Here is a 14,597-nt window from a genome sequence, read left to right as displayed (position 1 = left end):
CGGCACTTCGGAGCCTGTTCGCGACTCGGTTGATTCAGATCGGGACTTCGGAGCCTTTTCGCGACTCGGTTGATTCAGATCGGCACTTCGGAGCCTGTTCGCGACTCCGTTGATTCAGATCGGCACTTCGGAGCCTGTTGGCGACTCGGTTGATTCAGATTGGGACTTCGGAGCATGTTTGATATTTTTTTTTAAATTCAGATCTCGAAGCAGGAAGTGTTTGTCAAACAGTTAATTGGTGATAAATGAATATTTGGACTTGAGGCTTTTTTTTTTAGACGAGTAACGTTAGGCAGACATGAATGTTTATTCAGAACGGTACTGAAAGTAAATATTGTAGCTGATGCTAAATGTCTAGCAGGCTTGCTGGTGCTAACTTGAGGTAATTTTTATAAATAATGTCCAAATATTTTTATTCAACCACCTATATATATATATATATATATATATATATATATATATATATATATATATATATATATATAGATAGATAGATAGATAGATAGATAGATAGCTAGATATATATATATAGATATATAGATTACATCTGGGGAGAAAAGAAAGGATGTGATGTTCAGAACATGGTAACTACAGTAATTATCAAAGAGGGGAAGAGATGCACCCCGTTTGGCCAGGGGTGTTTTTACACCGCAGAATATAATTATATTTATATTATATTTTCCTTAAGATGTTCTTCCTATCTTCAGGCCTTATTTTCATGTCATATATAACTGTGGTGTTCTGTAAAACAACAAACTTTAAAATACTTTTTTCTTACTGGTGAAGATCAGATTATCATCTCTGTTTTCTCTCAGGTACATCACAGTGTAAGCTTCACAGTGAACATTACTCTCGTAAGCGTAGTCCATATCAACAACAAAAATATATCTTGACTCCATATAGTGGTTATTTTGGAAAAAGGTATTTTGAGCAGTAGGATTATAAAAAAAAAAAAGTGCTAATATAAAATTAAATTAGCCTATATAAAATTGCAAACATCTATCTTTCAGTACTTTTTTACTTAAGTACATACTAAATTGAGTACTTTTGTACTTTCACTTGAGTAAAATTGAAAAAGGAGTACTTTTACTTTTACTGGAGTAATATTTTATTATTCGTATCTGTACTTTTACTCAAGTACTTGATTTGTGTACTTCGTCCACCACTGGTGTGTATGTGCATGTCTGAGTGAGAGTGTGTGTGAGTGCGTGTGGGTGTGTGTGTGTGTGTGTGTGCTGATCCTCTCCTCAGCTCCTCCTCCTCTGTTCATTGGTTCACTCCTCGTCTCTTTCATGATGATTCTCAATAGATTGCGACGCTCATTCACGCCGTCAGAGCAAACAAACTGCATTTCATTAAGCAGCTCCTCGGGGGGGGGGGGTGTTCTCCGGCTCGGTTCGTGAGGAAAACCACTAAAGCAGATCTCATTATTCACTGAGGCGCGGGAAACCAGACGAGCCAAACGGCCAAATTTGTCATTATTTGTCGCAGAGCCCTCTCCAAAACTAATTAGAGACCAATATCAAATGACAAACGAAGGGTGTTAGCATTAAAGCGGACGCTATCTGAGCGAATTCAGTTCAATTCTCCCTCCAGCTGGGTGTTTATTAAGATAAAACGGCTCTGGGAAGAAAGAGGCAGAAAAGTGTCTCGAAACGGCCGAGAGATGACGCCATCCATCACAGCCGTTACTGCTGACACTCTTCGATTTTTCGCTTTATATTTGGGTTCGTCCGTGTTCATTCATCAATAACAGATCACTGTCACCGGCGGCAGGTCTGTGGGAAACGTCCCGGTCACCTTGAGCTCGGGACAAAACTAAAACATCACCTGGATGATGGAGAACTCTAGCGTTCAGATCAAGATATTTCTCCTAGAGTACAACACAAGTAATCACAATAGCTGACAGATGAGTGTATGCATGTAAAATGAATGCAGACAGCAGCTCTGAGGATTCGATGAGAAACTTGAGATCAGGTTGAGATTTCAGATTTCTGACTGGAGACTTTGGATCTCCGATTCAACGAGAAATTTTAAATGTTGAAAAAACCTGTACAAATAAAATAATAATAATAATTATTATTATTTCAAATAATACAATAAATTAAAAAATTTATGTTAAACAGAATATAAATCTAAAAAGTAAAAAAGTAAAAATAATAATAAAAGTAAATTAAAATGATAAATATTTAATGCATTTAAAACGGAGCATAAAATCTATAATAAAGTGAAAAAATAGTAAAATAGAAATAATAAAGAAAAATGGACATGAAACAAATTCTATAATAAAATAAAGTAAAAGTAAAAATGCTAAATTGTAAAAATGCATATAAAACAGAATAAAATATATAATAACAAAAAAGTAAAATAAAAATGCTAAATAATAAAAATGCATATAAAACAGAACTAAATCTACAATAAAATGTTAAATAACGAAACGAGGGAGTCTTTATGAGAGAGTCTCTGAATCATTCAGTCAACCGATTCGTTTATAAATTAAACGAGGGAGTCTTTATGAGAGAGTCACTGAATCATTCAGTCAACCGATTCATTCAGAAATGAACATGGGAGTCTTTATGAGAGAGTCACTGAATCATTCAGTCAATCGATTCATTTAAAAATGAAACGAGGGAGTCTTTATGAGAGAGTCACTGAATCATTCAGTCAACCGATTCGTTTAAAAATTAAACTGAGTCTTTATGAGAGAGTCACTGAATCATTCAGTCAACCGATTCATTCAGAAATGAACATGGGAGTCTTTATGAGAGAGTCACTGAATCATTCAGTCAATCGATTCATTTAAAAATGAAACGAGGGAGTCTTTATGAGAGAGTCACTGAATCATTCAGTCAACCGATTCATTCAGAAATGAACATGGGAGTCTTTATGAGAGAGTCACTGAATCATTCAGTCAATCCATTCATTTAAAAATGAAACGAGGGAGTCTTTATGAGAGAGTCACTGAATCATTCAGTCAACCGATTCGTTTAAAAATGAAACGAGGGAGTTTTTATGAGAGAGTCACTGAATCATTCAGTCAACCGATTCGTTTAAAAATTAAACTGAGTCTTTATGAGAGAGTCACTGAATCATTCAGCCAACTGATTCATTCAGAAATGAACATGGGAGTCTTTATGAGAGAGTCACTGATTCATTCAGTCAACCGATTCATTCAGAAATGAAACGAGGGAGTCTTTATGAGAGAGTCACTGATTCATTCAGTCAACTGATTCATTCAGAATGAAACGAGGGAGTCTATATGAGAGAGTCACTGAATCATTCAGTCAACCGATTCATTCAGAAATGAAACAAGGGAGTCTTTATGAGAGAGTCACTGATTCATTCAGTCAACCGATTCATTCAGAATGAAACGAGGGAGTCTTTATGAGAGAGTCACTGAATCACTCAGTCAACCGATTCGTTCAGAAATGAAACGAGGGAGTCTTTATGAGAGAGTCACTGATTCATTCAGTCAACTGATTCGTTCAGAAATGAAACGAGGGAGTCTTTATGAGAGATTCAGTGAATCATTCCAACTGATTTGTTTGAAAGCAATGATTTGTTGAAGTGCCTGCCTTCATAAAAAGTAAGTGAATCTTTTTTTTCTCTTCTTCAGCAAATCAGTTTCTCAGAAGAAAAAACAAACTGAGCAAGTCATTGAGTCGTATACTTTCAAAAATAAAAACATAAAACTACTGAATATTTTACTGTAAAATATAATAAAATAAATAAAAATTACTATTTATAAAAATAAATATATATATATATAAATAAAAATAAAATGTTAAATAAAAATATTGCATATGGAGTATTGTGACTTACAATATCACCATAGTTTGTAAGGACGTCTAAGTGGGTTGGTGTTAACCTGGACCTGACCCGCGGAGACCGAGAGGAAGTGATCTGTCAGCACTCCTGACGTCTTTAATTCACATCCCAAATCAAGGCATGAATTATTAAGCCGCATGAGCGTGTGATGGACAGAAGAGATGGCAGTGAGTGAGCGGTTTGGACAGTGCTGGTCTTAACAGGACAGCCTCAATTACACAGCTCAGCAAACGGACACATTCACCTGGTGTCAGTAAGGACAGGAAGTGAGCGTGACGGAAAAAATGTTTGGAGTACAGACTTTACTTTACAGTAAAGTTAACTAGTTAAGTAAAAACTACAGTAAAACTTGACACCTTATTTTACATAACTGGGTTAAAGACATTGAGCAACACTGAATCTAAAAGTAAATATTTTCATTAAAAAGACAATGCATTGAAAAATAACAGCAACAACGCAAGTCTCTTTGTTTCATGAATACATACTCTTTTAAACGGGTTCTTTATAGCGAATCAAAAACATACACTGTAATTCACAAAAAAAAAAAAAAAAACTAAATTGATTCATTTGGTGAATCAGTCTGATTTTTTTAACAAAAAAAAAATCAGAGTCATTTGAACCAGTTCCGAATTAAATACATAATGCGCAATAGTCTGATTCACAAACAAATGAATCTTTTAAACCAGTTCTTTTTAGTGAATCCAAATGTACAGTGTCAAAAATTTGTAGTTTAAACCGATTCTTTTTACCAGAGTCAAAAACATTGTTAAACCTCTGTAGTCTGACTGATGAACAAATAAAAATCTAAATATACAGCATAAACAGTGTGCTGAGATTTCTAAAAATATGAGTTATTTAAAGTGGTTCTTTTTAATGAAGTAAACGAAAAACATACAGAGCAATCAAAGTACTATGATTCACCAAAGAAAAATTAGTCATTTAAACTGGTTCTTTTAAGTGAAACAAAAACACTGCAATCCATGTAGTACGATTCACAACAAAGGAGTCATTTAAACCGATTCTTTTTAGTGAAGCACATTAAAAACTTGTACAAAAAAAAATTTTTTTAGTTACCACTTCTAATGAATCATCAAAACATAAAAAATAAATCACATACACACTGTTCACAAAGCTACTGTTTTATATATATATATATATATATATATATATATATATATATATATATATATATATATATAAAACAAAAAGTGGTTTAAAGTTTATTTTTATAACGTTTTTTATTATTATTTATTTATATATTTATTTATTTTTAAGAGCAGTTTTGGTTGTGATTCTTAAATCGGTTAAATAAATAGTGATGGAACTTCATAATTTGGGCCCTATTGGAAATTATTTAAAATTAATATTTTTGTAATGTAAGTCCAAAAGAGACAGAATTAGCTAAGAGTATTTCTTCATATGAATGCAAAGTAGACATACAAGTCGAGTAAATGCTCAAATGAAAAAGGTTGTGAATCCAGCCAGGCTTGTCTAGTTGTTTTCAGCGAGGTCGGAGGTCACGTGCTGATTGTGGGAAGGTCAGCGGGCCCAAATTCAAAAGGACAACACCGATCGCTGCCTAAGGCAAGCTTACAAACACACACACGCAACTGAATACTGAAGAGCTCTCGCTCCCCAGGGAGAGAAAGAGACGCTGTGTCATGTCAAACCTCAGCAAATATGAGATGAAAAGTGTGCGAGGATATAAAATCACTCCAGCCAAATCGTGACAGTGGGAGATCCCAGCGCAGATGTATTAAGAATGGATCACTAAATCACCACAGATGGAAATGTAAATGCTGATTCCAGGTAAACGCAACAATCACTTTTTCAACCTCAATTTCATCTTTGACAGCGTCAAAAAAAGGCATTAGAACGAGGCAGCAACACTGGAGTGCAAAGTACACCCAACAAAAATATATTTTATGGGAACGTTTTGCTTACTTTACCATTACGTTACAAGAAACCCTGAACATTCTTCAAAACATCAATGTAAAAAAATGCAAATGTTAATTTTCCATTTAACAAACAGAGATTTTTAAGTCAAACCAATGCAGTCTGTCAGTCTTATAATGTAAGTGAATGGGAATCACGGCTAAAACATACAATAAAAAAATACAAATAAATAAAATATATATACACAAACAAATCCAGATTAAACCCTGCAGCTCATGATTATACACTGATGTTTAAAGAAACAAATCAGTCTGTGCAAGAAACTGAACAGTATTTATATAGTTTTTCACCTCAATGTCTGAACTGTTAGATCTATCCTGTGCGCATTCTTAGCAGCAGGCGAGTGAGGCGTCTTCTTCTTCTTCTTGCTTTATGGTGGATCGCAGACTTATAAGTGCATTACCGACACCTATCCCTCAAGTGGACAGTTGACACTATCTACAACTCAATTAGGAGTGTCAATGATCTACTTGAGAGTTATGTGATTTGGTTTTGTTTGAGTATGTTTTTTGTCGTTGTTTTTATTGTCATTTTTAGCCATCCACTTACATTATAAGACTGACAAACTGCAACGGTTTGAGTTAAAAGTCTCAGTTTGTGTTCTACTGAAGAACAAAGTCACCTACATCTCAGATGCCCTGGGGGTAAGCAGATAAACATAAACTTTAAATTTTGGGGTGAATCCCTTATTATAGTTATAATTTTGCAAATATTATGGGAATGCTACTATTGAAAGTTCTCTGAATGTTCAAAACGTCACTTTTTTTAAAAACGCAATTTATGAAAACATAGCGTTTTTGAATGTTTTAAAATATAAGTTATGACATTTTTTTTGGAGCGTTCTCACAGAGCATTTTTTTTTTTACATTTTAAAAACTTTTTTCCTGGTTATGCAAACGTTAAAAGGAACGTTACATTTTATTCCGTTTTCATTTTGCAAATTTATACAGGAACATTACAAGTGGAAAGCTTCTTTTTTTTTACATGTTCAAACATTAAGGGAACACTCATGATTTTAAAAGCATCATAGGAATTCAGTAGTTTTTTTATAACTGTTTTTAAAATATAAGTTATAAAAATTTTATTTTCTGAATGTTCAAAATGTCCAGTTTTTTTTTTCAATATATAAAAAACGTTATTTTCTTCTCATAGTTAGGTTTTAACGGAGCTTTCCATTTTATAACTTTGCAAACATTTGAAAATGTTACAATTCAGTGTTCAAAACATTCTGTTTTTTTTTTTTTTTAATGTTTTTAAAATATATATAATCAAAATGTTATTTTCTGAAAGTTGTCAATGTTCAATGTTATGAAAACTATATTTTCGGAATGTTCTCAACATTGAAAACATCCAATCATTAAAGGAAAATAAATCATTTTAATATGGAATATTATGGAAACAATACCATTGAATGTTCCTGAATGTTCTCTGAACGCTCAAACCTAAATATTACGTAAATGTATGCATGACAGAGAAAAAAGTTTTTAAAACACTTTTAGAACGTTACTGCTGAATGTTCTCTGAATGTTCTGAAACAAGTTAAATTCAAAAAACGTCATGCAAACGCCCAAGACTAAAACATCCCTCACTTCGAGTACATTTTCAAGCGTAATTGCCTGACGCTGTAATTAATTTTGACTGAACCTGTCGTGGACATGCTGACTGGGATTAATAACGCTGATCTTTACAGCATTAATGCTGTATAGAGATGGGAGAGCAATCTAATTGAATCTAACTAGATCGGTAAAAGTTTAACAATGAAAAAAAAATCCTGGATTAGATATGATCTGCATTACATCAACCATCATCAATCCATGATTAATATCAATTCAGTTCATTAGTTTTGATATACAGCAACAGACTTTCATAAAATATGGATTAAATCTCAAGGTTTTTAATACAGTATAAATTCATGATGTGAGAAAAGATGTAAATGCTTAATGGACTGCACTTACATGCATTCAAAATGCAAAATGATGAAATAACTCAAAATGATAGACTAATATCAGTGAATCGAAAATTACATAATATTAGTATTAATGCTAAAATATTACTATGTAACTGAATGATTTTTATAAACATGGTTTTACTAAGGTATTTGATAAAGTACTTAATTATTGAGTAATTCAGGTACTTCAACGAATAAAATGTTACCACAATAAATGTCCAAGAAACATGGTACTTTTTCGTACGTTTCTGTCAAAACGTATATTGGCAAGCTTTAAACAAATAGAAATCGATTTTTTTTATTCTATATGAGCGAATAAATGTAAGTTTTTCCTTGATGACATCTACGTTATTGAGTTCAAGCACAAGCCGTTCAAAATGCTTCACATCTCCAAACTGCCATCAGATATGCATTAAATATGAACACAATGAAACATTAAATAAAGTAAAGACTTACCTGTTTGCTCTTAAGTCTAATCTGCGCGGAGAGTCGGTTCTGCTGCGTCTGACGAGAAACTTGGGCGCGTTTAACAGCTGCGCGCTCCCGCTGCAGCTCCTACAGAGAGTGAGCGGGCGAGCGGGCACGCGCACGACCTGCTCTTAAAGAGCCCGCGCGCGCTACCGAGACCAATCACCAGCAGAGAAGCACGATTTCTTTCATCAGTACTTCGAGATTGGTTTGTCCTGGAGATTGCATTGTGAATACGATGGTAGCGTTAAAATAGAATGTAACTAAGTTATCAAATTTTTATTAAATATATTGATCAAATATATTAATTTAACATAAATATAACACATAACTGATTTTAATACAGCTAATATTTAATAAATGGTTTATGTAAAGGGATCATATGATGCAATTTTCAAAATTTCCTTTCTCTTTTGAGTGTTTACAAGCTGTTTGTGTATAGATGATATCTGTAAAGTTGCAAAGACTAAAGTCTCAAACCCAAAGAGATATGCTTTATAAAGGTTTAGACTCGTCCACACCCCACTAAAATACCTCATTCAAACACACCCCCACATGTCTACCTCACAGTGTGAGAAGATGTGCATAACACCACCCAAATGTTCACGCAAAGAAAGAAGGCTTTCCTTTTATTTCCTTTATTCTCGCTGTAGTATTGTTGTTGCCTCTGCTGATGTTGTGTCGTCGCAGTGTGTTTCATTGTGAAAGCAAAACTACTTTGTTTGGCCTTCCAAAAGAGGACACAAATAGAAATCAGTGGTTAAGTTGTATTTCAACACTGTTCCAGAACAGTCCAACCCAAATAATTAGATGTGTGCAGTGCATTTTTTGGAGGACAAGCACCATTTCCTGAACCTGGCAAAGTAGCCTACAATGCCGTCTACACACAACGACTGTTTCTATAAAGTGGGGTAGTTCCAGCTTTGCATGGACAGTCTGGTGCCTCTGACTCACAGTCTGTAAGTACGTTTTCATATTTAAAGGATTGGCCACTGATGATTCATACACAAGTTTTGAGCAGTGTAGAGTAGCACTTGTTGTTTGTCGCCTCTCCGATCACAAATGCAGACATTGTTTCATGTTTATGCAGCGCGATATGCAATTCATCGCGTCAAAAGACAGTATAAGTCATTAAAATCAGTAATTATGCCCCCACTTGATGCAACTAATACTTCGTTTGTAATGGGTTTTATTGGTTTTGTCTGGTCGTGCTGGGAAATGGCATCAGAATATGTAAAGGGACGTAACAATTCGTCACACACTTGAGGTATTCATCCAATCACAACGCACTGGATAGCTGGCCAATCACAGCACACCTCGCTTTTCAGACTGATGAGCTTTGTAAAAATCAACATGTTTCAAAAAGGTGTGGCATAGAGGAGCAACAATAATGTACAGTATGTGGAAAAGTTGTTTTTTGAACCTTAAACCACAAAAACACATTGCATTTACACCAAATACATAAAATAATGTCCTTTTCAGGAACGACATTTGACCCCTTTAAAGACAGAACTTGAGCTTTTCTTGTATTTTGACATGTTATAATCATATATAATGTTTTTATTATTTTTTTGTTTTGTTTTTATTTATAGTCGCCAGCATCAGGGGTTTGTGAAGTGTCATAAAAATTATGTTTTGACTGTTCAGAAATAAAAACACAACATGTCCCTCTGTGATCCGTGTGGCCCCCCATCTGTTCATGACAGCACCAGCCATCTGCTGCCAACAAGAAACCACATCAACCCAATTACATCACATGGATCTTTCCCAAATCACTACATTTAAACTTAATATAGATGTATACATAACATAATGTGATCAAATCACAAGATGGAAGAAAATTCTTAAAGGGTTTTACACACAACGTTCCCTATTGACTATTTTTAGGTTATAGAAAAAGGAAGTAAGTGACATTATCAGAAAGTTCTGGGAACCAAAACTGTTAGCTGGGATATTAATGTCCAAAATATAACTTTAATTTCACACAATTAAATGCACTATCTATGGAAAAATCATCAAGTTACATTGAGTTTCACTGAGGTTCCCAGTTTGACCAAACACGCTTTTGAGTCCATAACCCTCCAGAACTTATTCCCAAATAACGTAAACCATCCAACCGAAGGTGGCGACTCGTCCATCTGCTCCACATGCTGCCATCTACTCCGCATTCTGCCAGTCCTCGTCTGTGCCAAGCGTGCGGACACCAGCGAGGTCAGACTGTGAGATTTGTCTCTGTGAACCCTCATGGAAACATTCATTAAGAAGGTGTACTGGCAAGCTTGCAACTAATCTCCTTAAATTAACTCGTCAGTTTGTCTTGTCATTAATTTTTCTCTGCTACCCTTAAATACACAAATTACTCAAGCACTAATTAATGTTTTCGCATATATCTTCCAAAGCTGTCTTATAAGATGATGTATGCTTTTCAGAGGAGAGATCAGAATGTTCTTCACTGAACGCTTCGGCCAAAGCCACTGACAAGCCAACTGGGAACTGATTCATCAGGTACATGATTCAAAATGTAATTTCTGCTGGGTCAAATCCCAACTACGACAACTTCTCAGACTTCTCAATGGTGTTTTGCATTTGTATGACATTAAAACCCTTGAAGTATCACGGTATTGATATTGTAAAATCACAAGCAGAGCTAACAAAAATATGTTACAAGAACGTTGTGCTTATGTTCCCATTAAGTTATGAAAATGTTACTTCTGAATCATGTTCCCTGAACATTTAAAATGTCCAGTTTATTTAAATGTTCTAAAAAATTTTAATGCAAACTTTAAGAGAACATTCCATTTCATAATTTTGTAAACCTCATGGGAATGCTACATCTAAAACGTCCAGTTTCTGAAACGTTTTAAAATCAAGTTTTCTGTGGTTACACGAACATTAAGGGAACATGCAAACATCATGGGAATGTTTTTTTAAATGTTCTCTGGACTATTTGAAACAAGTAGTAACATTTAAAAAACGTCCAACGTCCAACTAAAACGTTTCAGAAATAAAACATTCCAGGAATATCATATTATAAACATTTTGAGAACATTATTAAAGACTAGATAACTTGAACGTGCATTCTGTTCTGTTCAGCTTACATTTAGTGGCCCATAGAAACAGCTGCTAAAGCATTTATATATATATATATATATATATATATATATATATATATATATATATATATATATATATATATATATATATATAAATATAGCAAACACTACCACAAATTAATTCCTGAGTCTCGCTAGAAAAGGGCGTTTATATCACTTCCGTCGCACTCACATCATGGAAACTCCTTGAATGACACACAGACAACGTAAAGAATATTTGATTATTTAAAACAGTAGATTACATACAAAGTCAATGCAGAGACGGATAGACTTTGTATCGCAAATTGGGTGATACTATTTGCCTTAATGGTGTCTAGCCTCCACGCAAGTTATATAATTTAAACTTGAGCGGGAAATCTGCATGGCGCGTTGTTGCGCAAGCGAATCAGCGAAGACCTTATTGACACGTCCAGTTTTTGTTGTTGTTGCTGTTGTGTGTGAAAACACTCCTCATCACACGATGTTTATATTTGTGCGAGTGACGCAAAACCACCTTGTGAGTAATCTAGAACGATCAACGAGATGCAAATATATTATTATAATTTTTACACACTGTAACAGTTTTACATTAGCATGTTGCTTAGCTAATGATGGCATATTGCTTAGCTAATGAAAGCATAAAATGTATATTGTTTTCGCGAATATTTTGTAAAATTGTATTTTAATTGTAGTTATAGTTGTATTTAATTCTTTCAATAATTCCTCTTGGTTCGACAATTTTATATGAATTATTTCACCCAGTTCACCTTGTCAAATGATGGCCTACATGATGCCTTAAATAACGCCTCATTAGGTTTCAGAACAGACCTTGTGTGTGAGAAAAGAGCCAGTGATGGGCCGGACGGTTCCTCAGAGGAAACTCTCGCAGCTTGTTGCCCGTTAAAAAGAGAAAGCGGTTGGAGTTTCGGGCCAAAAGCAGGTGGGCCGACCAAATCAATAACCCTGATAATGAGATCCATGGGGCGTCATTACCGTCACCCCCTCCGGCCTCACATGCGCCTTCTTCCGTGACGAACGCTGTCTCTGTCGAGCACAAAACGCACCTCATTAACCTTTACAGTTCTCAGAGCACTCTCCTTTTCCTCAAGATATGTATGTGCAGTTTAAATGAAGGTGCATGTTTTTAAAAGGTTAAATGGAAAGAGAGTAAAATCTTTACGCATTACAGAATACACAAACCTTAAATGAAAATTCATAGTGCCGTTATTTAGCAAGACTGTCAGCCATATCACTGAATGTGAATTACATGTTCAGATGATAAGGGCTGAACCAAGTTGACAGGAAAAAGGAAGGCGCCTCTGGGTCACTTCCTCTGCAAGCTGTGAACTATAAACAACTCAATCACCTCTTTTGCTCTTGGCTATTTTATTCAGACATTTGACAACCTCACCCTTTCAAAATGTGTTGACAAGTGTATCAGAAGCTTTTGCAGTAGTTTGGCTGCTGACTGTCTAGACTGCTAACACTTACCCAGCTAACAGGAAATGTTCTCATTGTTTTTTAAAAGTTATATAAAGGTTAGGACAAAATGATCTTAAAGTAACGCTCTTATAACTTAAAATATGTTTTCGTAACGTTGAGAGAAAACGTTCTGAGATGGACATTCTTAGAATGTTCCTATGACAAACCTCTTTGTACTTGATAAACATTTAAAGAAAGTTTTTTTTGTAACATTTAAATAATCACAAGAAGAAAACTGGACAATATAACATTCTCAGAATATTAAAAATATATTTTAAAATAACGTTATATTTCGGGTATATTATAAACTTTGCAGAACGCCGGAACTTTTTGTAACTTTTAAATGACATTCTGATTGCAACGAGAAAACTGGACAGTTTAATGCTGCTACAATTTTCAAATATATTTATGTAGTTATATCTATGTTTTAAGTAAAGTTAGTATAATGTTGTAAAAATTTTCTGTATCCTTTAAATAATGTTTTAATCATGACAAGAAATCTGGACATTTTAATGTTCTAAAAATAATCAAAAACAGTTACATTTTGCGAAAAAGTAAAGCTATTAGAACATTGTAAAAACACTTTTGCAATCATTAAATAATATTTAAAAAATGAAACCATTTTGGACATTTTAATGTTCTTAGTATATTAAAAATAAATAATAAAAATAAGGATATAACTTAATTTAGTAAAACGTTGTTAAAGCATTCAAATCACATTATATTTTGGGTAAAATGTAAAGTTACCAGAATGTTGAAACGTTTTTGTAACATTTAAATAACATTCTAATCACAACAACGCTCTTAGAATGTTACAAATAAATGTTCAAATAATGTTCTAATTTGTGTATAAATTTGAAATTGTAGAACCTTTTGAGAAACCTTTTAGTAACCTTTAAATCAAGTTTTAAAAACGTAAATTTGGAATGGTGCAAAGATTTGCATGCGTTAAATGCAAAAATAATGTATAGTTTGTGTTCAGTTTCTTAAGTGAAAATACAACCAACCGAGATGTTGCAGGGAAAATCCAATCTTTGTTTTTGCAAATTCGCTCCTGAGGGCACCTGCAGAGCATCCGAACATCTTTAACCGTTCTTCTAACGCAGGGGTTTCATAACAACCAGCCAAAGGGCTTGATTCAGAAACATTTCCACCAGCGTCCTGCGGCGTCTCTGAGTTGTGTCATGCCCTGCTGTGAAACAGCTCACAGAATTGAGTTGGACTAATGGTCACTCATTTCCCCGTTTCTAGAAGGCCAGCAGGTATCGATCAATATCCCATAGACAACCATCAATCCCAATATTACAATGGGAATGGTTTTATTATGAGCGAAACAGCCAGGCGATAAATACATTATGTCTCTCAATGACCTTGGGAATTGAGTTTGGAGGATTTATGCGTTTTCTTTAGCCGTGGAACAAAAACAAGGCACTTGTTTTGAGCCCAGCTTTATCAGATATGCATAAGATTATTAATATTGCATGAATACATAATGGACGCAAACATTTCATACCCGCATTAACAATAATTTGCTTAGTATGAGGTGTGTAAAAGTAAATTAGGTAAGAATAGACTGTCACGTGCTGTATGCATAATCTCTGTTTACATCCGTCAAAATTCACATACGTCAAATTTTGAGTCCCTAAATATCAAAACCATCAGAAGGTGATTTATTGCATTAGCTGTACACAGTCCAGTGAAATAACTAAATTACATTTACTTCATAATTACCGTATTTTGAGGCTATAAATAATGTACAAGTGTGTTGCTCACGAGTTGCACGTGCATTTCGCACGAACAAAGCTATGGATATTATTGATCAG

This window comes from Carassius auratus, unplaced genomic scaffold (assembly GCF_003368295.1).
Source record: "Carassius auratus strain Wakin unplaced genomic scaffold, ASM336829v1 scaf_tig00216860, whole genome shotgun sequence".
Lineage (NCBI taxonomy): Eukaryota > Metazoa > Chordata > Actinopteri > Cypriniformes > Cyprinidae > Carassius > Carassius auratus.
This window is presented reverse-complemented; position numbering follows the sequence as displayed.